At 43.1% G+C, this 23,432-nt stretch overlaps 2 protein-coding genes across 2 annotated transcripts in view; one reads left to right on the top strand and one right to left on the bottom strand.

Moving 5' to 3' along the window:
* The window catches only part of LOC137642886 (uncharacterized), a 132,663-nt gene extending 131,925 nt beyond the window's left edge, over positions 1-738 (bottom strand). The window contains exon 1 of the mRNA XM_068375755.1: positions 598-738. The gene's annotated coding sequence lies outside the window, so the exon portion shown is untranslated. The remainder of the gene's footprint in view (positions 1-597) is intronic.
* A 4,090-nt stretch (positions 739-4,828) lies between these two features.
* The window catches only part of LOC137653520 (fibrillin-1-like), a 234,878-nt gene continuing 216,274 nt past the window's right edge, over positions 4,829-23,432 (top strand). Inside the window, 1 exon segment of the mRNA XM_068387022.1 lies at positions 4,829-4,959. The gene's annotated coding sequence lies outside the window, so the exon portion shown is untranslated.

Genomic DNA, 23,432 nt, shown 5'->3' with positions numbered 1-23,432 from the left:
CTGTAGTCAAATATACCCTAGGATGCTACTGAAGGAACCTTCCATCAGGACAACATGGCTATCTCACCCAAAAATAGATTTTTCGCTTCGCTCAAAATCCGTTTCATATATAGTTTTATATATTTATTTGTGACACAAATAAGTGTAAATTTAGAGAAAAGAGAAGAGTTGGTTCCTACTAAGAAATTTTTTCCTGTCCGTAACTATAACAAAACCGATACTACCCATCTACAGGGATTCATTTGGTGTGAAATCAAAATATAAAACTCGGCATTCTCAAATACTTCATATTTTTGTGTCTTGCATTACATATTCATATATGACCTCTACCGTATCATAAATCATTAAATAGGCATAACCTAGGGTATGTCCCACTAAATATACTGAAAAAAAGAAGGTATTAATGTAGAAAAACACGAAAAAGGTAACCTAGTAGAGGGTATAGATTACTTATAAAGCGATTGACTTTCACAACATTGTTCTCTGAAACGCAACAATAAATGGGCTACATAAATGACCCTAACAATTAAAACCAACCTTCAAAAGAATAATAAACAATAACTTACGTAGGTAAAAGAATAATAAACAATAACTTACGTAGATAGTGTTTTTCAGCTGTAAATCCTAAGTAACTTTGTTCACTATTCAGTTTTCTGGCATTTACACTAAATATTATTTTGCTTTGCGAAGTTAATAACAATGTTGGTCACTAGAGTGACTAAGTGGGGCTGACTTTGGGGTGCGTTTATTGTAATATCTTCTAAATTTAGCCTATTTTGGAAGTATGTAAATCATATTTTACATCATAATAATAATAATGATAATAATAATAATAATAATAAATAATAATAAAAAAAAAATAATAATAATAATAATAATAATAATAATAATAATAATAATAATAATAATAATAATAATAATAATAATAATAATAATAATAATAATAATAATAATAATGAGGATGAAGAGGGTAAGCAAAACCAAATAAATTTCATGCAGATAAAAATGCTTCTTCTGTAAATAATCGTTAAGAATGTCTGAAAGTTATACTGGCAATTTATAAATTGATCAATTTTATATATAAAATTAAGCATTAAACCCTTTTAAATGGCGAATTAGCTGTCAATTCACCGTCTTCTCTTCATTCCCCTGCTTCTTTTGCAATCTCTAGGGACCCATTCTATCATTCTTCTTTTCCATCTATTATCTGTTATATTCTCATTGTATGTCCTGCCCATACCCATTTGTTCCTCTTATTTGCTGTAAGAATATTCTCTTCTTTAGTTCGCTCTCGTATCCATGCTGTTTTCCAGATCGACCAAAATTTTGCCTCATCTTTTCTCTATTCATGAAATATTTCACCCTCGTGCGTTGAATAAATTAGTCCCCATGTGTCATTCGGGGAGTGCATTCATCTCGATGATATGAATCTGATAGAATCTCGTTCTTTGTTGGCTGTACCACCATCATGAACTGTAAGATGCCTCTTTCTGCTTCTTTCTCCCAAAATAGAAGACAACCTTCTTCAATCCACGGCTATATTGTTTTTACAAACTTATTTTCTTCCTCCTAGCCATATCTCTCTCTCTCTCTCTCTCTCTCTCTCTCTCTCTCTCTCTCTCTCTCTCTCTCTCTCTCTCTCTCTCTCTCTCTCTCTCTCATAACAACTATTTATTTTCCATCAAATTTTACTGCAATCTCCGTTCTACACCTGATATAGTCGATTTTCCATCTCATTATGTGTCATTCAAATTTTCAAATACTGTTTAAGATCTACATAATACTCATTAACTCCCAACTGTACTTATTATTATTATTATTATTATTATTATTATTATTATTATTATTATTATTATTATTATTATTATTATTATTATTATTATTATTATTATTATTATTGTTGTTGTTGTTATTATTATTATTATTATTACTTTCTAAGCTACAACCACAGTTGGAAAAGCAAGATGCTATAAGCCCAAGGGCTCCATCAGGGAAAATAGCCCAGTGAGGAAAGGAAACAAGGAAATATATAAATTTCAAGAGAAGTAATGAACAATTAAATTTAAATATTCTAAGAAAAATAACACCATTATAAATAAGTCTTTCATATATAAATTGTAAATACGTTAAAAAAATACAAGAGGAAGAGAAATAAGAAAGAATATTATGCACAAGTGTACCTTCAAGCAAAAGAACTCTACCCCCAAGACAGTGGAAGGCCATGGCACAGAGGCTATGGTACTGCCCAAGACTATAGAACAATGGTTTTATTTTGGAGTATCCTTCTACTAGAAGAGCTTCTCGCCATAGCTATAGAGTCTCTTTTACCTTACCAAGTGGAAAGTAGCCACTGATCAATTACAATGCCATAGTTAACCCCTTGACCAAAGAAGAATTGTTTGGTAATCTCAGCGTTGTTAGGTGTATGAAGACAATAGAGAATGTGGAAAGAATAGGCTAGACTATTCGGTGTATGCATAGACGAAAGAAAAATGAGCCATAACCAGAGAGAGGGCTCTAATGTAGTACTGTCTCTCCAGTCAAAGGACCCAATAGCTCTCTAGCGGCAGTATCTCAATGGGTGACTGGTGCCCTGGCCAACCTAATACCTGCATTACCCTCAATTTTAATCACAAAATCTGTTATCAACAATATTGTCAAACACTTCTGAATCAACTTTCAAAGGTATCCCGACCACCACTAAGCCCACACCCCACACACAAAAGAATTTGACCTCCCTACAATTAAATGCAGCCTTTTAAACCTACCAGAAAATGGGTAACCCATCCTACCCCTCAGTGAGATAGTCAACCATCCACAGTCCAACAATGCATTCACTGATCTCAGTGATCTGTTACCCAAGAAGACCTCGACCAATGGATATAACGCTATTAAATGTCTATATTTTGTTGTAGGGGTAGCTGCTGACACAATTTGTCCCCTCTGATTGTTTTTCTCAATACACGACAAAACTATTTAGCCTTCCTTTCACCATCTATAGCACAATAATTTCCACTTTTTTTTAAATATAGTGCCTTATTCAACTATTCACACCAGTGGTTCTAACCCTTAAACTTCTCCTCTTCACTCATTCTGGTACCTGAGCCTTCTGAATACACTGGTTGTGCATTGGCACCCATTTTTTTTTTTTAGATACAGTAGCTACCTATTTATCCATGTTTGTAGTTAGAGTTGTAGTTTGTATTAATACATCACTCAATGACAGTATCATATTCATTCACTTGCTGATGTTCTGCATTAACACGAGCAGGGAACCAAATCATGACCATGTTGCAGAATAATTCTGCAACATGGTCATGATTTGGTTTCCATTTAAATTAAGCTAACCCAGCCATCGTCCTTATCTCATATGCAAATACATCCATTTGTTCTCCATGAATAGATTCTAATATCAAATGCACTTTACATTTGAAATATATTAGGGTTGTTGTGGCCTGATTGGTAAAATCTCTGCCTGGTGTTTGCCAGTTGGGGGTTCGAGTCCCGCTCAGTCTTGCTAGTGCCATTAGTGTCTGCAACCTTACCATCCTTGTGAGCTAAGGTTAGGGGTTTAGGGGAGCCTATAGGTAGGGCCTATATCTGTTGAGTCATCAGCAGCCATTGCCTGGCCCTCCCTGGTCCTTGTTTGGGTGGAGAGGGGACTTGGACGCTGATCATATGAAATATGGTCAGTCTATAAGGCATTGTCCTGCTTGATAGGGTAATGTCACTGTCCCTAGCCCCTGCCATTCATGAGCGTCCTTTAAACCTTTAAAGGGAAATTTAATGTGTTTCTACCGGAGACAGGAATCGAGCCTATGCACCTGAATAGAAACAAATGTGAAGGTTAAATGTCTGGTTTCAATCCTATCCACATCAGAACCTCCCCAGTAAACAGCTTAAAGTCATGCGTCAAAGTGGGGACTCGGTCTGCAGTTCGTACAAACGCAAGATTAACACTTTACCTGCCACTGTATTATAGGTAAAAGTGTCTGGTTTTAGTTCCAGTATTATCCTCAGAGACACGTACCAGAATGTCAGCAGGGTAAGCCCAATCACAACAGTACCCTATCCTCCCCAGTAAACAGCTTAAACTCATGGTCTCTGGCTGGGATCGATCTCCTGCAATGCGAATACTAGGCAAACACGTTACCACCATAAATTACAACTGTACTATCACAAATAATCTATAGTAGACCCTTCCAATATTTATATATCCTAATTTTATACACACCTCCAAACTCCATCCTCCACAGAATTTACATCCACCAAGTGTAAAACGTGGACTAATGAGCTAAAGTATAAAAATGCTGTACCTGAAATTATATAGGGCTACAGTGGAGTTAAAATCACTATGATATTGCCCTTAATACCCCCAATGACCTAAGTTTTAGGTTTAGATATGTCCTTATTCATATGAATGGGTTCGAATCATGTTGTGAGTAAGACGTTAGAACATTCATAAAAAAATGCTATTGATAGAATTATTCTCAATTCGATATTGAAATTTGTTAGTGACTCAAAATTTGAATGTATGCATGTCAAGTGTTTTTGGAAAAAACTAGTGTATAGACTCACAAGTTAAATATTATTATTTATTTTAATGAAATAAAAAGATTACATATGTAAAAACATTGTTATTGATCAACCAACTATCCATGGATTAAATGTCTGACTCCGCAATCATTAGCGAAACTACAACAGAGTATCTGAAAGAAAAAAAAATGCTGTATATATTCACAATTCAAATGTTAAATCTTATTAGCTATTTTAATGAAATGGAAATATTTCATATGTAAAAACATGGTTATTGATCAACTAACATTTTATCCATGGATTACATGTCTGACCATTCTACTTCCCTCCGACTCCGCGATCCTTAGCGAAACGTCAACAGAGTATTTGCATCATTATGATGTTTCTGTCATCCTGGATTCAAGACTCACCTTCCATCCTTGTGTAAGTTATAAATTATAAGGTTTTTAAAAGTTGCATTAGTTGACATATTGCATGATTGGAATTATTGATAGGCACTTAAAACTGACATTTCTGAACCTTGCCTCATGAGCAAATATTTACTTCATAATACGCCTAAGTCTCGGCAATCTTTTTTTTTCAACCTTTTATTCATTAGCAAAATCGGCAGACTCCTGGAATCAATCTGTATATGTACCTGTAAGCTTATGCCATTTATCCATCTTCAAAGTGTCCAATGTATTGCTTATACGAAATCAAAGTTTTTATGTGAAGAATTGGGTTGTATGTATGATATCGGCCACCCGTATGTATTATGATTAACTTAGAATACAGCCGTGTAAAGGGGGTCACAGGGGCGTTAGCCCCCCCCTGTTAGGTAAATAGGCAAGGACACGGGTTGTAGGCTAGGTTATGGGGGAAAGTATAGGTTAGTTGATGTCCATTTTTAATGGAACGCGTGAGGAACTGGCCGCTGATATACAAATGCTCCGAAGATTCATTTAAATCTGTGTACTTGAACAACTTGGACCATTTTATTCGCTTGGAATTGCGTTTCGCGTAGCCTAAGTTCTTAAGTGGTTAGTTGCGAATTTGTAGAAAATAGGGTAAATTCAGTTTCATCCATTATGGGGAAACTGGAATAAAAATATATTTGTCGCATCAGAAATAGTGTAGTTTCAACGAATTTAACGTTTATTTTGACCGCAAACCATCCGATTTAGAGATTTACTATGTAATTGGAGTTAAAACAACTTGTTCCAGAATGCAGAAAGACCCTACTTCATCCCAACAATTATGGGGGACACCAGGTGGGAACCGGGGTTTTGGGTGGGGGGGGGGGGCCGTCAAATGATATTTGCAATAAATGAATACTTATCCTTCCACCACCCCTCCCCCTATACCCCTATCTAGCCCTACCGGGGGGGCTTGCGACCCCCCCTTCGACCCCCCCTTAAGGCCACAGTGATTTTCAGGGCACTACTGAACCTAAGAAAACCCACCTAACCTAGCATAGGGGCCCTGTATCCCTACCTAGGCCTACCGGGGGGGGGCTCCGCCTCCCCTGCGACCCCCCCTTTAAGGCCACAGTGATTTTCGGGACACTACCGAACCTAATACAACCACCTAACCTAGGGCCCTGTACCCCTACCTAGGCCTAGCCCCTGCGACCCCCCCCCCCCTTACAGCCACTACCTAACACATCCATCAAACCAAATCCAAAGTGATGGTACTGCTGTATACATCGTTATACTATCACCATTATAATATACTCTATAAATTAATGAAGCTTACCTTAAACTGTTGGTTCATAAAGATGCGTTGCTGCTTTGAGGAAAACGTGAAGCCGTTGGGAAGGTTCCTTGGCATGCAGGACAATTTTTATTTTGTAAAATTAAATTGTCTCTGGCACAAATGCACTAGTTTTTCAACAAATTCATTGTAAGTTAGGAAACAGTCAGGACAAGAAGATGGAATTTCAACTTCTTGTGCAACATGAGATGACGTGCTTTCTATGGTCTCCATGTCTAAGAACGAAATGAAATGCCTGGGAAGAAAATGTATTGTTGCGCAGTTGTATTGTCGCGCTGTGATTGGCCAAACATGTATGACGTCATAGTGGACAGGCGCTGTGATTGGCCAAACGTGTAAGACTTCATAGTGGACTAGTTTGTCAGCGGATTATAGTGGTTACAGGGCTCATTTAAGCAAATACAAGACAGTCAACAATAACAGACTTAGAAAAAATCTGGGAGGAAGACATGAGTAGCGTGAGTTTGATCGTCGATATATAAAGAACTAGGCATTTGCGACAGATATTTTACAGAAATACTACAAAAGACTTGCTTTACTCGGGAAATATATTATAATAGATGTCCCATAATGGATGAAACTGTAATAATACCGAAAATAGGCCTATGTACATAAGAACTTCTTTACCTTGCTGTGTATAAGTTTGGTAAAGTTTCACTCTTAATATCTATATGCAAGGACCAAAAACTGGTTTCATTGTAGTGTATTACAGGGCAATGTAACCTAGGAAATTGACTACATTTTCTTATAGAAAAAATTACGCTCTCCGAAAATAACTTTCCCGTCGCAAATGAATAGTTTCAGAAATATATATACATCTATATCCTCCGATAATGGGGGACCCCCAGTGGGAACTCGGGGTTTTGGGTGGGGAAAACATACTGGGGAATCGATATATAAACGTAAAACAAGCCTTTTCTTCTCTATACATTACCCTCTTGTTTGTATTATAACTGGAGGAAAATACAAAACAGTATAACTGGATAAACTTTGGAGGAGGCGTTTCAAAGATTATTTCATGAAAAAATACAGTAACCAGTGCTGCCAACGTCTGATGTAGATCAAATGTTAGCATTATATGCTAACATTAGCACCCATTTGTACGTACGTTCGTGCATACCAGTTTTCGGTCTGCGCAAATGTCACTCCCCTGCGCAGAAGTTTTCCCTCCTCCCCCAATTACTCTTTTTTTTTTTATTATCGTATTATCTCATTTTATATTCCCATTCAATATTATTTATCATACATTCCATTTTATCTTCCTATATTGGGTGTATTTGTTTGGTTATTTCCTTTTCTCTCCCCGGTTTCACATAAATACTTGCTCTGGACTAGTTTCCCCTTTTAGTTCATTCATGTTTACCCGCTAGTCTTCTTTGTTTTTCCCTTAACCAATCACCAACCTATGCCTATTCAGATATCTCCCTAGCCCCCTTTCTTTATCTCTTTGAGAGGTCTGTTCATACCCTTTCCTCCAATGCCTTTTGCGTTGGAACCTTTGACCTGGTAAGACGTGCGTCATTTCAAGTGCGATTTATTTTTACGTATTTTTTGATGGAGGAAGTTATAGAAACTTGTAACGGCTGCAGTATTCCGTACCTAAAAGCAGTGGCTAAATTCTGTGCCCTTTTTGTACTTTATATATTGTGTAATAGTTATTTGGAAAAATTATTTAATATACGTATGGAAATATTTAGCATTTCTACGTTAGTAATGTCATCGTGTCGTTGGTAACTGTGTACCATTCGTCATCGTTGGTAGTACTGTGAATCAAAGTAAGTCATTCCTCAATAGTCATTCCTCAATAGTCATTCCTCAATAGTCATTATGTGTGTTTTGTGACCGGGGTACTTGTAGGCATGGTTAGGTGGGTTTGTTAGGTTCTGTGCCCTTTTGGTACTCTTTATATATTGTGTAATAGTTATATGGAAAAATTATTTAATATACGTATGGAAATATTTAGCATTTCTACCGCTAGTAATGTCATCGTGTCGTTGGTAACTCTGGTACACATTCCTCATCGTTGGTAGTACTGTACTGTGAATCAAAGTAAGTCATTCCTCAATAGTCATTATATGTGTTTTGTGACCGGGGTACTTCTAGGCAAGGTTAGGTGGGTTTGTTAGGTTCTGTGCCCTTTTTGTACTTTTTATATATTGTGTAATAGTTATATGGAAAAATTATTTAATATACGTATGGAAATATTTAGCATTTCTACCGCTAGTAATGTCATCGTGTCGTTGGTAACTCTGTGTACCATTCCTCATCGTTGGTAGTACTGTGAATCATTGGTATCGTTGCTAATGTTGTCGTTCTCAGTACATTCGTAAGAGAAGTGACAACGTTGAATAAGTTCTTATATTTAAATATTTTAACACAACATATATGTCAACAGTCATAATATTTGGTAAATTTGTATTGTATTACAGGGTGTGATTTTCGCACAGAAAATATATGATTTCCTATAGTAAATAATGTGATTTAACCGGTTTTCACCTGGATTTCATCTGTAAAAACATCAACCAATTCGTCAACTTTAAGTTAGTCGGATTGGTTGATCTGTTTGATTCCGGTTGAAATGAAGGTCAAATTCGGTTAAATCACTTTATTTACTATAGGAAATCATATATTTTCTGTCCGAAAATCACACCCTGTAATACAATACAAATTTACCCAGAAACTTTAATGGTGTAATGGTAAATCCTATAAAAAAATGGTTAAGCTGTATTTAGGACTGGAAATAATTTACTAACAGTTTCTCTGTATTAGAATAGGCCTTAGTGTTTGTTAGATTAAATAAAGTCCACATTAGGAAAGCAGAGTCTCTTATTAGAGAGAGATTGAAATGCCATGATTTATACAGCATTAATATACCTTAATATATTGTTCTAACCTGTCTGTGTGCTATCACTAACCTAACATGGTATCTTTGAAATATTTAGTCCATCCTATGTAGAAAGAACAGGCATACTACTCATACTTTGGTAGAATCATATAAGTGCAATAATGGGGTTACAGAAACTGTAAAATTTTCCATCTTAACAATGTCTTTTATGACTAAGAAACTGGAGTATGGTGTAAACCTATTTATAGGTTTTTTTTTTTTTCTTTCCCCCCCTGGCTACAGTCCATAGGTTTTGAGTTACGGTGGGAGTACCATAGCTGAAAAGCTACGGGGTATTATAGTAATTCACGGAAAACGGATTTTGAGCAAAGCGAAAAATCTATTTTTGGGTGACATACCTATGTCGTCCTGATGGAAGGTTCCTTAAGGTAGCTTTCTAAGGGATATTTGGCTACAGTGATAATACCAGAGAATTAACCATAGGTCTCCAGATTTCTAACTCCTGGCGCGAGTATCCTTAACGGATTTTAAGAGAAGCGAAAAATCTATTTTTGGGTGAGGTAGCCATGTCGTCCTGATGGAAGTTCCTTCATTAGTAGTTTCCTAGTTATATTTGACTACAGTGATATATCCCAGAGAATTTACCAAAGGTATCCAGAATTCTAACTCCTGGAGCGAATATCCCTTAAAATTTTAAAAAGGGATATCCCGTAATATCAGAGGACGTATTCTTGACACGTCTCATGGCTATCTACACCCCCAATAGCGCTTTTGCTTCGAGGGGAAAGAGTGGCAAGAATAAGGAGTGTCGTTAAAGAGACAACGCTCTTGACACTCCTACTGTACTGTAAATAGTGCGCCGAATCGCCACCACGAGGCGCCACCAAGCCATTCCTTGTAGCTTTGTAGGTGTTGCAGATACAGTACCATAGAGAGGGATTCATTATCCTTTTGTCAAAAAGAGGGTGGGTCCATCCGGACAACATGGCTACCTCACCCAAAAATAGATTTTGAGCGCCGTTTTTTGGGCTCAGGCCATGTCGTCATGATGGAAGTTTACCAGAGCATTCAATAGTGCCGTCCATCTCGAGATAAATCTTTCTTTTTCTGGGCGGCTCCTGTGCCGCCCAGTGAAATGCTCCTTTAGCACCATTTCTAAGGTATATAACAGCTATATACAGTATTACCAGAGAAAAAATTGTATAGGAATGCCAGGTTGAACCCAGCTCGCTCGCCTATATAAGGTGTCGGTATATTATACTGGGGCGTGATAATTCACAACCAGAGGCCTCGCACCATTTAGATATCTCCTTGTCAAAACTCCCGCCACAACGAGGTGCCGTTCAACACTACTACCACCAACCCAACCCACGCCAGTGACGTCACTCCTAATTTAGCACCGCTTTCGTTCACTTGTGAATTTTGTTGACGGTGTTTTGGTGAATTTTCTCATTTCTTTGTGCAGATGTCGGATTCCCTAGTCTCCTCATCTAAGTTAAGTACCAAATCTTTGTGCTTTTGGGGGTAGCATTGCCATTACTTTTAATTTTATTCGAGGTTTTTAATTTTCCTCTTGTCGTACCGCTCGCGGCTCCCTTGCAGGCTTGCTACCTCCTTCGCTCGTTCTTAAAGTATTACAATTGGTCTTCTATACTGATTGTTTTTAGATTCGAACCGTATTTTCGGAGTTTTTCCTCACCAATTACACCTCATCATTGTGCTTTTGGATATTATTTTGATGTTTTATGATATTCTACGTATCATAGTTTTGAACTCGGTTGGCAAGCCTGCCTCGGGCACGGTCTAGTTGGTTTCGCTACCGCATTAAGTTTATATTATTATATTATTGATATTATATATTAATATTATTAATAATTTATTACGATTACCATCTAGTCTAGTTATCGCTAAGGTTGAGTGGGACTCTCGCGGAGCAGTTGTTATTTTATTCGGTTTTCCTACCGTTCGGCATCTACCTGAGGTAGAAGATATGTTGGTATCCCTGTCCAGCGCGACTCCCCGCTCTGGAAGGCTGCCCGTTATTTATCCCCCTGCCATTCCCTTGCGTCCCTCTCTTACTAATTTTATTTTAAGTTACGTATACCTTATATACCAGTTCAATGGGTTACATCATTTTACATTTATTTCTCGTTCCGTTTATGATAATTCCGTTTTGCTTACGTGGTTCAAACGGTCAGGTTGGTACTCCTGTCCTCCCTCATATCCACGTGATCGCCTCCTGCCCCCTTATTGGCTAGTTCTCGTTGCCTCCCTCCCCCCCATTTCCTCATCTCCAATTCAGGGATTCCTCTCGTCTCTCGAGATGTTGTGTGAGCGGTTCGGCATTACGGGTCGAGTCCTCTCGTACCTCAACCTTTCCCCCTCACACTATCCCTTCCTGGGATACCTTATGACTCACTAGTTGGTACCGAGAACATCCACCGGGGTTTCAGTCTAGTTCATTCACTCGCATGCCTTGTCGTAGCCTTTTTCCCCCCGCCGCTCTGATTGGCCATCGGTCGGCAGGGGCGGGGGAACTCGGTTGGGTAGGGGTTACTCCCCGAGATTCCCTCTGTTACGGTCCGCACCCCACGGGACCCCTATGATAATCACTTTTTCTTAGAGGAATCTCGTTAGAATTTTGAATTTGAAATATTTTATTGAGTTTTGTCATTACTTTAATTTCGGTTCATTAAGGTTCTTGTGGTTGGCAAGGGGTCATTGGCTCCTTCCTCCCTCCCTTCCGATTACCTACCTCGACAGCTGGTTGTCCCCCCCTGGTCCGCCACAGCTGTCTCTCGGGTCAGGCGGTATAATGTCGACCCTATTGCAATTACCCTATGCTTCCTCAATACTGACGGGATAGTATATTTTTCGCCTTTGACAATACTCTTATCGAATGATCATAACTATACGGACTTGGGTGTTACTCAGATTATTACATAGGCTAAGTTTTTCCTTCCTGTTTCTGTTCAGATTGTTACTCTTAGTCTATATCTCAGTTGCATACTAACCTAATTTTATTACCTGGGTCCCCCGGGTCCCTTCTCGGGACATTTAACTTTATAAGAGATACTTATGTATCCTTATTATTACAGGTGGTCCGTTGCCGAATAACAGCCTGTGCGGCCGTTCTCCAACAACCGTGCGGCCACGATGTCTGCAGGTCGCATGCCGACTGTGGTGTTCAGATGGACGACCTGGTTGTATGGCATCCGGACAACTGCCTTATGCTACGGGTTGGTTACGACCCTTTCCTCGTACTCGGTGAGTATTCCTATCGTTACTATCTAATTTTACACAGGGTTTAACCTTTAATTCCCTGCCATTTCATATTGCAATTTCTGATCGAATGGTCCCTTATCGATTATGTGATCTTTCACTTACCTCGAAGTCACTACCATTAGTAACGGTCTATTTCTTTCAGATCTCTGTCTTCTAAGTCTTCGGCCCGGTCAACCTTGAAGGTCTGGGTAGGCGGCTTCGCCCGCAATGTTAAGGCCAAGCAGCCTTACGTCTTGTCCGAGGACTGGTGTAACTTGATCTACCCTAACGCTAAAACCTCGGCAGCGGTCCCCAAGGATGTGGCGGACCCCATCATTGCCGATATCAACGCGACCTTGTGCATTCCCGTGGACCAAGATCAGACTAACGACTCTATTGTGGACAACGTCGCCTCCATCAACCTCGAAGTGGAACCTATGGCTCTCGACGAGCCAGAACCATGTAGGGAGGTAGGTGAGGCAGGTGGGTCCCGGGCTAAGATTCCTCTCCTTAGTTCGACTTTCTCTACTTCTAATCATTCTTCTTTTCAGGGTTTCCCTGGGAACCCCGGGTCTGATACCAGGCCACATCCAGTTGTCCCAAAGGTCAAAACCCAGCGGAGACCTTTATTGAAGACTCGCAGGCCTTCCAAATCCTCGAAGTCAGGCAAGACTTCCACTTCCGGAGTCCCAAAAGACTCCGCTGTCGCCTCCTCTTCCTCTCATGGTCCGGGAGTGCAGACAGCCCCCATACCTACCCTGGCGGCCTTCGACCCAGAGGCCTTCTCTAGTAAGTTGCTGAGCCAAATTGGTTCCATGATGTCTTCCTTTACAGACAGACTGCAGACCCAAGAGGGTCTAATGGAAAGCCTCATCCGGAAAGGGTTGCCACAACAGCAACAATACGTCATGCCGGACGCCTCTAAGCTCCCGCCTTTCACAAAGAATAACCCGTGGAGAATGGCTCTGCACTCTCCCTATACGGATGGTATGCTGACTATTGAGGGTTGTGGCACCTGTCCTATTGAGGACTTTGAATTCTTTCCTCCCGGTCTCCAATTCCCCTTCCCCGGCTTCGTCCGGCTGACCGATGAAGCTCTCATTAGGCTAGATAAGGTCCCTAAGGAGACCGATATCTACCCAAAAGAGCAGGCCCAGTCTACTTGGGTCCGAGCACTGAATGAGTGGGAGTGTGTAAACACCATGCTTGCCCCTTACAAAAGCTCCTACATAATGTTTTTAGTATCAAGGTCTTGACTAAATCTCTTTCACAGACCGTAATCTCGGATGCTTACGACTTCCTAGCAGCCAGACTTCGTTGCCGCAGACATGTTTTGTCCGAGGCCACTATCCGACATGAGCCTAACAAGCTCATTAAAGCCCCGTTCTGGGGTCCGGACCTATTCCCGGAGGATCTGGTGAACAACGTTCTAAGTGAGGCTGCCAGAGTCAACCAGAGCCTCAAGGTTTGGTGGGGTCTGGTTACAAAACGGAAGTTCGAACCTACCGGCGTACAATCTCGGGGCAGGAAGAGGTTACGACCCTACCAATCCTCCCAATATCGTCAACCACTTCAAGTGGTCCAACCCATCTCGGTGGCACGGGAGTCAGCCATCCACTTCAAAGGGCCAACCCCAACAACAATGTGTTGGTTCTTCAGAGTTAAGTAGTGTCGACTTCGTTCCCTACTTCCCCGGCCTTTAATCCCAGCTATGAATCCTGGGGTACCTCCCAAGGTTACCAACATGCAAGGTCTTATAGATGCATAGAAAATTACTTTTTTAATCCGGTTTCTATGGAGTTGTTGTTAGCTGTGTTCAATTTGCAATACTACATAAAGTACTTTATTGATAGTATACATCTGGATGTTGGTACGCCAAATTACCACTAATTATTTTTTAGAGTTTGTTCTGCCGTAGCTTGCTTTGCTTACAATTTTAACATTCTCATTGTTCCTATGTTCTGGTTGTGGAACATGTTATGCTGCAAGAATTATCCTTGTGGGCTAGTGTTTAGGTGTCATTTTAATTATCTAAAGCACCTGGCATAAACTTGTTTTTGGGCCGTGGTATTCTTAGCTTGTGATTTAACTTCAGTTTTGTTCTGGCAAGTGGTAGCCTACCTAGATCTGCTGCACATGCCAGCTGCATGGGCTAGTATTTTGGCATTACATTATGTAATCAATCGCCTAATTCAGACCGGGTATAGCTCAGCCTTGGCTTGTTTCGCTCATGATTGAACATTTTCACTGCTCTTTCTTTCTGGTATGTAGTAGGCTACATGGATGTGCTGCACATGTCACCTGCGTACAATGACCACAATTTTTAACAATTTTATGGTTATAGAGAGAGCTGTATTTCGGACTGGAAATAAAAGATTTTAGTTTTCACATCTGGTTTTCAAATTATTGAATTAAAATGTAATTCATTATACTGGACTCTTAAGGTTTAACAAGAAAGAGATTACAGTGGCCAATCAAGGTCTTTGGGCAGGGGTAAGTAAAATGCTATTATTTATGGCAACCTAACCTTGACTTAGCCTAAGGTATCGGATTCTTACCGTCTGTTCAAAAATTCTAACGTAACCTAGGATGCTATATCTCGTTGAAATCTTCGATCCATCCTCTGTGGTAAAGACAGGATTGTAACTCAACTTCAGTCAAAAGCTGCTATTGTAGCATGCGAGTGAACCACTTGCAATTTGTGAAAATTAACAATGCCAAAAATGTAAAGTTTGTTGGTTTTGCATTAAAGCTATCACTGTGAAGATATCCGTGCCAGTAGTGCTACTTCAAAACTAAAACATGAAACTATCATGTTTTAGCATTGCCAATGCATTCACTACAAGTGATAAAACAAAATTTAATAGCGTATTACATATAAATTACATATAAAAATCGACTATATACCAGTTTAGTGAGATGGGTGTTGGCCAATGGACACGAGTCATGGTATGACAATGAAACTATCTTAATAGATTTACTAGGACAGGATTAGAAATGAAACATTACTAGTGTGCTATATGAGGATGAGATCATGATGAGGGGTAGATTGAGATTGTTTGGGCATGCTCTTCTCGCTCCTCTAGAGAGATTAGTTCATCAAACGTTCAGATGGGCTCCACAAGGTGCTAGAAGAGTTGGAACACCACGACCTACATGGTTGACGACTATGAAGTGCGAAATAGATGATGAATGGAGAAGTATTGAATTAAAACCTCAAGATAGAGACGACTGGCGAATTCTAACAGTCCCTTTGCGTCAATAGGTGTCGGAGGAGGAGATGATTATGCTTATGATTGCATATTTAAGGGCATGCCTATTAAACTCATACCAAATACAAGAGGAACCTATCTGGTACGATGTTTAAATCGGGGAAAGTAATTGCTATTTTTTCTTTTTGTGGAGCCCTCATTATGTGAAGGAAGAGAAACTATAAATTCCATAAAAAAATTGAGGATTACTCTATTAAGCCTTTATGCCAAGGTAGATTGTAATTTTTCTTCAGATATAAAGAAATCCGAACTTGTTATGAGGTGGGGCTATTGACCATTTTCTCTTAGGGATGCATCATGGGAAAGAAAATTGTTGACCGCAATTTATTTGTCGGAACTGAGACAACACTGAACCCTGATTGGTTCTCATTCTATATCTTTCCCATAGAATATTCTCCTGCTGCACCGCCGCCTTCTCCTGCTGCGCCTGTAGGGTCGCTGGATGTTGTGACACTCAGCGATTTGCTCTAGACTGCAGTTGGGAGGATCGTTTTGCAATCTCTCGCCACAGTATTACCATTGCTGACTATTAAATCCTTAACAATGGCTTCACGGGAAGGAGAAGCACGTGCTCTTCATCTCCCCCATAACTCGGCAGCTTTTCCCTCGTCCTTGACGGCTAACTTTTGACGTTACAGTACAGTATATACTCTTGCCCTGAAGAGATGTTGCCAATTATAGGAAGGCTGTTATGTTGGTGTCTTGTGAGACTTAAACGATATCTCCTCGTATGCGTAAGAGAGGCAGTGCTGTACTAACAAATGACCCAGCGAGGAAGGTGTACTGTTTTGTATGCATAGGGCCGAGAACGGCCACTGATAGTATGGATGATGTGTGCCACTATCTTTCCCCTCGTTATGTACGATCGAGGGATACTTTAGGATCTCATTATTATTACTAGGTAAGCTACAACCCTAGTTGGAAAAGCTGGATGCTATAAGCCCAAAGGCTCCAACAGTGAAAAATGGCTGTGAGGAAGGGAAAAAGGAAATAAATAAATACAAGAGGATAAACAATCAAAATAAAAAAATTCAAGAATTGCAAAAACATCAGATTAGATCTTTCATATATAGACTATATAAAGACTATATAAACTTCAAAAAAAAAAGAGGAAGAGAAAAATGATACAATAGCATGCCTGAGTGTACCCTCAAGCAAGAAAACTCTATAACCCAAGATAGTGGAAGACCATGGTACAGAGGCTATGGTACCCAAGACTAGAGAATAAGGGTTTGATTTTTGGGCTCAAGCCATGGCGTCCTGATGGATGGAAGGTTCCTTTTTGGTAGCTTCCTTGGGTATATCACTACTAAATATTCCCAGAGAATTTAACCACAGGTTATCACAGAATTCTAACTTCTGGAGCGAATATCCTAAAGGTTTCCCTTTTAAGACATCGTATATCAACAGGGGACGCATGTATTAACGCGCCACATAGCTATCTACACCCCAAACAGAGTTAACACTTCGGTGTGTAGGGGCGGAGAATAGCTGGGGAGCCGTTCCACAGCTAATCTCGTTCGTGGCTACTTTTGGTACTCGAGACGTAAACAAACGGGCGCCATTGCTAAATGACGTCACGTCCGTCTCCATCCTTCTTCTAGTAGTTTGCCTTGCTAAGATGGATTTTCCCTTACGCATTTTCATCAACCTGCATCTTCGTCATGTCGCTACCTTCGGCCTCGCCGCCTTCTGGAAAGTTGAGTACAAGGTTCCAGTATTGTTTAAATAAGCTCTGACCGTAAAGTAAATTTTACTTTTCGAGATATTTGATGTTTTGTGGCAGAGCTGTGCCTCCACCGGACCGGCCATTTTATGGCGTCGCTGTTGATTTTGCATGCCTTATTTAGATAGCCTCAACAGCTTTCCGGTCTCATTAACTAATCGATACTATTAGTTATTTAGTCTTCATAGCTAGGAACTTTTATATCGTGTTTTGACGCTCGTTTATCGGTCATCACCTGACCCCATACCAGTTGGCTAGTATAGCCCCTAGGCCAGAGCGCCTATATCAGTGTTCATGCATGATTTTATCAGTGATCCTAGGTTACTTATGAAGATAGTGGCATTATTTTACAATACTATTGACTGTGATGCAAGTGTTTTTCGCCTTCAGGGACCATATAGGGGACGGGTTAGATAGTGTATCTTTCTAACCTAACCTACCAGTAGGACCCCTATATGCTTCCTTCATGCCCTGCCTTAGGGCTCCCCCTCTGTGTAGTCTTGCTCCCCCTACCATGTAAGGGAGTCCAAGCTCTTCTCAGAGTACTATATCGCTTCTCTGTCCTCCCTAAGGGAATGATCCCCCTTAGGGTTGCGTCCGAGGATGAGGAACGGCTAGTCCTTCCTCTATTACTGGGGCTAGGTCTCCGACCTTTCCTGCAATAGCGATACGTCTTCTGTCCTTCCTATTTCAGGGTGTGACATCCCTGCTCTAGGTTAGGTTTCGGAGAGGTTAGTTCTGTTCCTTGCGGAAACGATACCCATGCACCGTTTTCAGTCAGGCTGCCTTACCTTAGGCTAGGGAGTGTCCTCCCTTCCTTGGTGGCCGCTCTGGTACAGAACCCCCTCCGCAGAAAAGACTTCTCTTCTCCCCTCCCCACCTATCTCTTGTATGGCCTAGCCTATGCTTAGGTTAGTCTTTACCCATTTGTCCCGTCCTACAACTCCTCCCTAGGGTGGAGTTGTAGGGCTACCTTAAGCTCCTGTATGCAGTCCGCTCTGGTACATATACCCTTCATAGTGTCCTATGAGGTTAGCCACTAGATGCGTTCTGTCTATAGGGGTTCTCCCCCCCCCTCTGAGTGTTCCCTGCCCTCCCTTGGGCTCCCTTAGCTCCCGGCCCTCTGCGGCCCCGGCTTCTGGGTGATAGGGCTAGCCCCTATCATGGGTACACTCACTCAGGTGGGATGTCTTGGGGTCCGTGGCCGTACCCTTACATCCCCCCTTCTGTCTCTTTCTCTATCCGGGTGCCGGTCCCTTGCCGCCTCTACTGTCGGTGATACCCACCTCCTACCTTGGTGACTTACCCCTACCCTCTGTGCCGCCAGTCCCCCGCGTGCCGGGGGATTTCCGCCTGCTGCCGGCGACTAGCCGATGGCCTTCCCTTCTTCCTCATAGCCTCAGCCGTCCGTCCACCGACCGGCCCTCGGAGTGCCGGCATCCACTGCCGGCACTCCAATTCTGCTATAACCATCCTTGCCCCTGTCACCAAGCCGGCTACCTCCGGCTGCCGGAACCGCCGCCGCTGTGCCGGCGGCCGCCACCCTGGTATTACTCTTGACTTCTAAATATTGTCTTTCTTAATGCCAGAAACTCTGCTGGAGCGGCCTCCGGCGTGCCGGCGATCTGCCGGAGCCTTCCGGAGGCGTCAAGAAGACTTGCACCCCCTTCTACTAGCTATCATCTGATGTTGATAGCCCTACATCGCAACCAGATGACTTTATTACGTAAATGGATTGGTATTATCTTACCGTTCTATTAGTAACCATGCTGTCTTCTTGCATATCACAGATTTCCAGCGTGCTGTGTGTATCTTAGCACGGCTGGTTGCCGGAAACAGTTACCCTATGGGATCTTCTAGTTCCCAATTCTAGTGTCTGAGTGGTCTCAGTCCTAGCCTTATACCCTTGACAATTTCCAATAGAATTCACACTGCCCTACGGGCATTCTATGCTGTATTCTATCCTGTGCCTTCGTTCACAGCAGATTGTCTATGGGTGAAGGTCACGGTAACCAGCCGGGCGAGTTACACGGATTATGTATCTTTCTCCTTCTCTCAGCCCATCCTCTGTGCATCACACCTAATGTCAAGTTAAAATTAATTGATTAATATTTAACTTTAGTTTAAGAGTCATTCTTATGACTCCCCCATACTCATGTTCTCTTTCTCTTACAGGAGGAGCAACTGAAGTGTGACCACAGCTTCTGTGCAGTGAAGCGCCCGCACTTCTATGGACACACGGCGTGTAGGACCCACGCCCCTTGTGCCAACAAGAAAGGGGATCTAAAGTTCTGGGACCCGCAGAACTGTACGGTCTGCCAGGATCGCCTGGTCGATGCGTTTAACAACCCTCCCTCAGCGGAGATTAGGGACGCTTCTCGAGATAAGCTACGCAAGTGGGTGCGTGGCTTCCAGAAGAACGCCACTGGACCGTACCTTGCCACTGAAGACATGAGGGCCTTATTGTTCCCAAAGGCTTCCCCAGATTCTGTGGTCCCCAAGGATCAGATCCCCACCGTCCAGATCACGGTGGAACCCGATGTCATGGCCCAGTCCATGCACGAGTGTCGCCTGGATGCCGAAAACGATGAACGTATGTCGGATATTTCGGAGGACACGGAGAGGACCCTCATGGCCCAAGGCGCGGACGATGAAGAGGACCAGGTGGATTACACCGAGTAGGAGCAGGAGGTCGCTCCGCCTTCCATCCCCGCCCCTACTCCTACACAGACGGAAGTGTCTCTCCCGTCTACCTCCGCTACCCCGGATCCCATCCCATCCGCCCAGGAGATGTTCCGTATGATAGAAGCCCTTATGGAACAGAAGCTTCACGTGACACACGAGTTCATCAGGTCCATGGGAGGTTCCAAAGAATCGAAGAGGATTTCGGTTAAGGACCTCCCTGCATGCTCACATGCCAACCCCTGGAGGTATGCTGAGCATATGGTTATCGCAACAGGCAGGATCTTTATCAGCGATAAGATCGGCACGGTTGCCCTGGAAGAAGTGGAGTTCTTCCCGAGCTTTGAGGCTTACCCGGACTGTTACGTCCGGCTTCGTTCCGAACCTGCCTCTAAAGAAGAGCCCGAACCCAAGGAGGTGAATGTGTTCGATCTCCCGAAGGCTCAGGCTATGCTAGCCAACGCGTTCAAAAGTAGGGGTTTTACCTGCTCTAAGCTTCCGGCACTGAGTAAGAAGCACCCTACTTACGTCGCACCCGACGACGCAGTCCTTCCCTTCACGGAAAAGGCCTTCGCTGCGTGCCACAAGGCAGTGGAAGAAGGGAAACCCTGTCCATGGTGACTCCCCCCGACGTTCGACACTGGAAGGATATCCAGCATACCTTCGTGGTGGGAAAGTTAGATCCTGACGTAGCTGGACGTCAGTTTAACGAAGACCTCCCGAAACTCAATGACCATCTCCTTTGTCGGGAACAAGACACGAAGGAAAGGCTCGCAGCGTCCATGTCCCTCCAAGTACAGCTTGACGTCATGGCTGGTGACACCAGAGTCCCCGACCACTACAGGGTACTCGCCAAATCGCACATGGCGACTCTGGTAAAGGACTTGTACAACTTCATGAAGGCTCGGAGAGCCTGTCGAGAATTCGTGTTTTCAAGTGCCACTGTGAGACACGAACCCCGGAGGCTGATTTCCTCCAACATCTGGGGTAAACACCTCTTTCCCTCTGACCTTGTGAAAGAGATCACTGACAAGGCTGCCACTGAGAATAGGAACCTTCTCAACAAGTGGGGCATGTCAAAAAAGAGGAAATCCTCTCAGGACGATGGCCCTCAACCTAAGAGGAAATCCTCCAAGCAAAAACCCCAGCAACGTCAACAGACAGCAGTTTCCGGGACCCGCTACTCCCCAAGTGGCTGCTCAGCCACAACAGACCTTTCAGTTGGTCACCCAACCGGTTTTGTCCCAGTCACCGGTTTTCACCCCTGCCTTTGAACAACAGACAACTACCTTTCGTCCCAAAGGTAGAGGCTCAAACAGGGGTGCAAGCAGAGACGCATCTCGTCGTCCCTCCAGAGGCAGAGGAGGAAGGGGAGCTAGCGGCCGAGGCAGTAAGCCCTCGGGACACCAGAAGCGATGAAGTGCTTCCGGTGGGAGGAAGACTCCGCCAATTCCAGGATCGTTGGACCTTCAATCCCTGGGCACAAAGCATCGTCAAGAAAGGTCTAGGCTGGAGTTGGACTCAACCACCCCCAACCTTCCAGCAATTCTTCCAACGATCAACCCCCCTTCTGGAAGAATATGTCCTAGACCTCTTGAACAAGAAGGTGATAAGGAGGGTAAAGTCCACCAGGTTCCAAGGGAGACTGTTTTGCGTCCCTAAGAAAGACTCCGACAAACTCAGTCATTCTGGACTTATCCCCCCTCAACAAGTTCATAGCGAACGACAAGTTCAAGATGCTGACTCAACAGATAAGGACCCTTCTGCCTCGAGGTTCTTACACGGTCTCCATAGACCTGGCGGATGCCTACTGGCACGTTCCAATGAACCATCACGCTTCCTCCTACCTAGTATTTTGACTCCAAAGGAAAAGCTACGCCTTCAGGGCCATGCCCTTCGGCCTCAACGTGGCCCCTCGGATCTTCACAAAGCTGGCGGACGCCATAGTACAACAGCTCCGTCTCCGAGACGTCCAGGTGATGGCCTACCTCGACGATTGGCTAGTCTGGGCTCCATCGCCCGAGGATTGTTTAAGATCCTGCAGCAAAGTCACCCAGTACCTAGAACACCTGGGATTCAAGATAAACGCGAAGAAATCTCGCCTCTCTCCAGCTCAGAAGTTCCAATGGTTAGGAATCCAGTGGAACCTTCAGTCACACCGCCTTTCCATCCCCCAGAAGAGAAGGAAGGAAATAGCAGGGTCTGTCAACCGACTACTGAAATCCAAACGGATCTCAAGACGCCAGCAGGAAGAGTTCTAGGCTCTCTACAGTTCGCCTCAGTGACAAACCCAGTGCTTCGTGCACAGCTAAAGGATGCCGCGGGAGTCTGGAGACGTTCTGCATCCATCGCTCGAAGAGACCTCAAGAGACGGCTCCCAAACAGACTTCGACTTCTCAAGCCGTGGTCGGAAGCGACGGCCCTGAAAAGGTCCATCCCTCTTCAACACCCACCTCCATCACTCAACATCCACACGGACGCTTCGCTGGAGGGTTGGGGAGTTCACTCCCACCAAAAACAGGCTCAAGGCACATGGTCTCCACTATTCAAGACGTTTCACATCAACATCTTGGAGGCCATGGCGGTCCTTCTAACACTGAAGAAACTCTCCCCGCCTCCCTCGATCCATATTCGTCTAACCCTAGACAACTCGGTGGTAGTTCGATGTCTCAATCGCCAAGGCTCAAGATCGCCCCAGATATACCAGGTGCTTCTAACAATCTTCCCTCTGGCAGAGAGGAAGAAGTGGCACCTGTCTGCAGTTCACCTACAAGGATTTCGCAACGTGACGGCGGACGCTCTATCTCGGACAAGCCCGATAGTCGGAATGGTCTCTAGACGCAAGATCATTCTCCTTCATCTCTTGCCAAGTCCCAGAACTTCAGATCGATCTCTTCGCAACGAGCGACAACAATCAACTTCCTCGATATGTGGCCCCGTACGAGGACCCCAAGGCAGAAGCAGTGGACGCCATGTCTCTGGACTGGAACAGATGGTCCAAGATCTACCTGTTCCCTCCCACCAACCTTCTGCTGAAAGTCCTCTCCAAGCTGAGAACCTTCAAAGGGACAGCGGCCCTAGTGGCTCCCAAGTGGCCCCGGAGCAACTGGTACCCCCTGGTCCTGGAGCTGCAGCCCACGCTGATCCCTCTCCCGGGCCCAGTTCTCTCCCAGCAAGTACAGAAGTAGACTGTCTTCGCTTCATCATCGAAAATCAAGGACCTTCATCTCATGATTTTCTCTCCCTAGCCGCGAAGAAAAGGTTTGGGATCTCGAAGAATAGTCTAGACTTCCTCGAGGAATACAAGACCGAATCCACAAGACGGCAATACGAATCATCTTGGAGAAAATGGGTC

The sequence above is a fragment of the Palaemon carinicauda genome, chromosome 1 (genome assembly GCF_036898095.1).
Source record: "Palaemon carinicauda isolate YSFRI2023 chromosome 1, ASM3689809v2, whole genome shotgun sequence".
NCBI classification, from domain to species: domain Eukaryota; kingdom Metazoa; phylum Arthropoda; class Malacostraca; order Decapoda; family Palaemonidae; genus Palaemon; species Palaemon carinicauda.
Note: the sequence above shows the minus strand (reverse complement) of the source record. Positions and strands in the feature narration are given on the sequence as shown.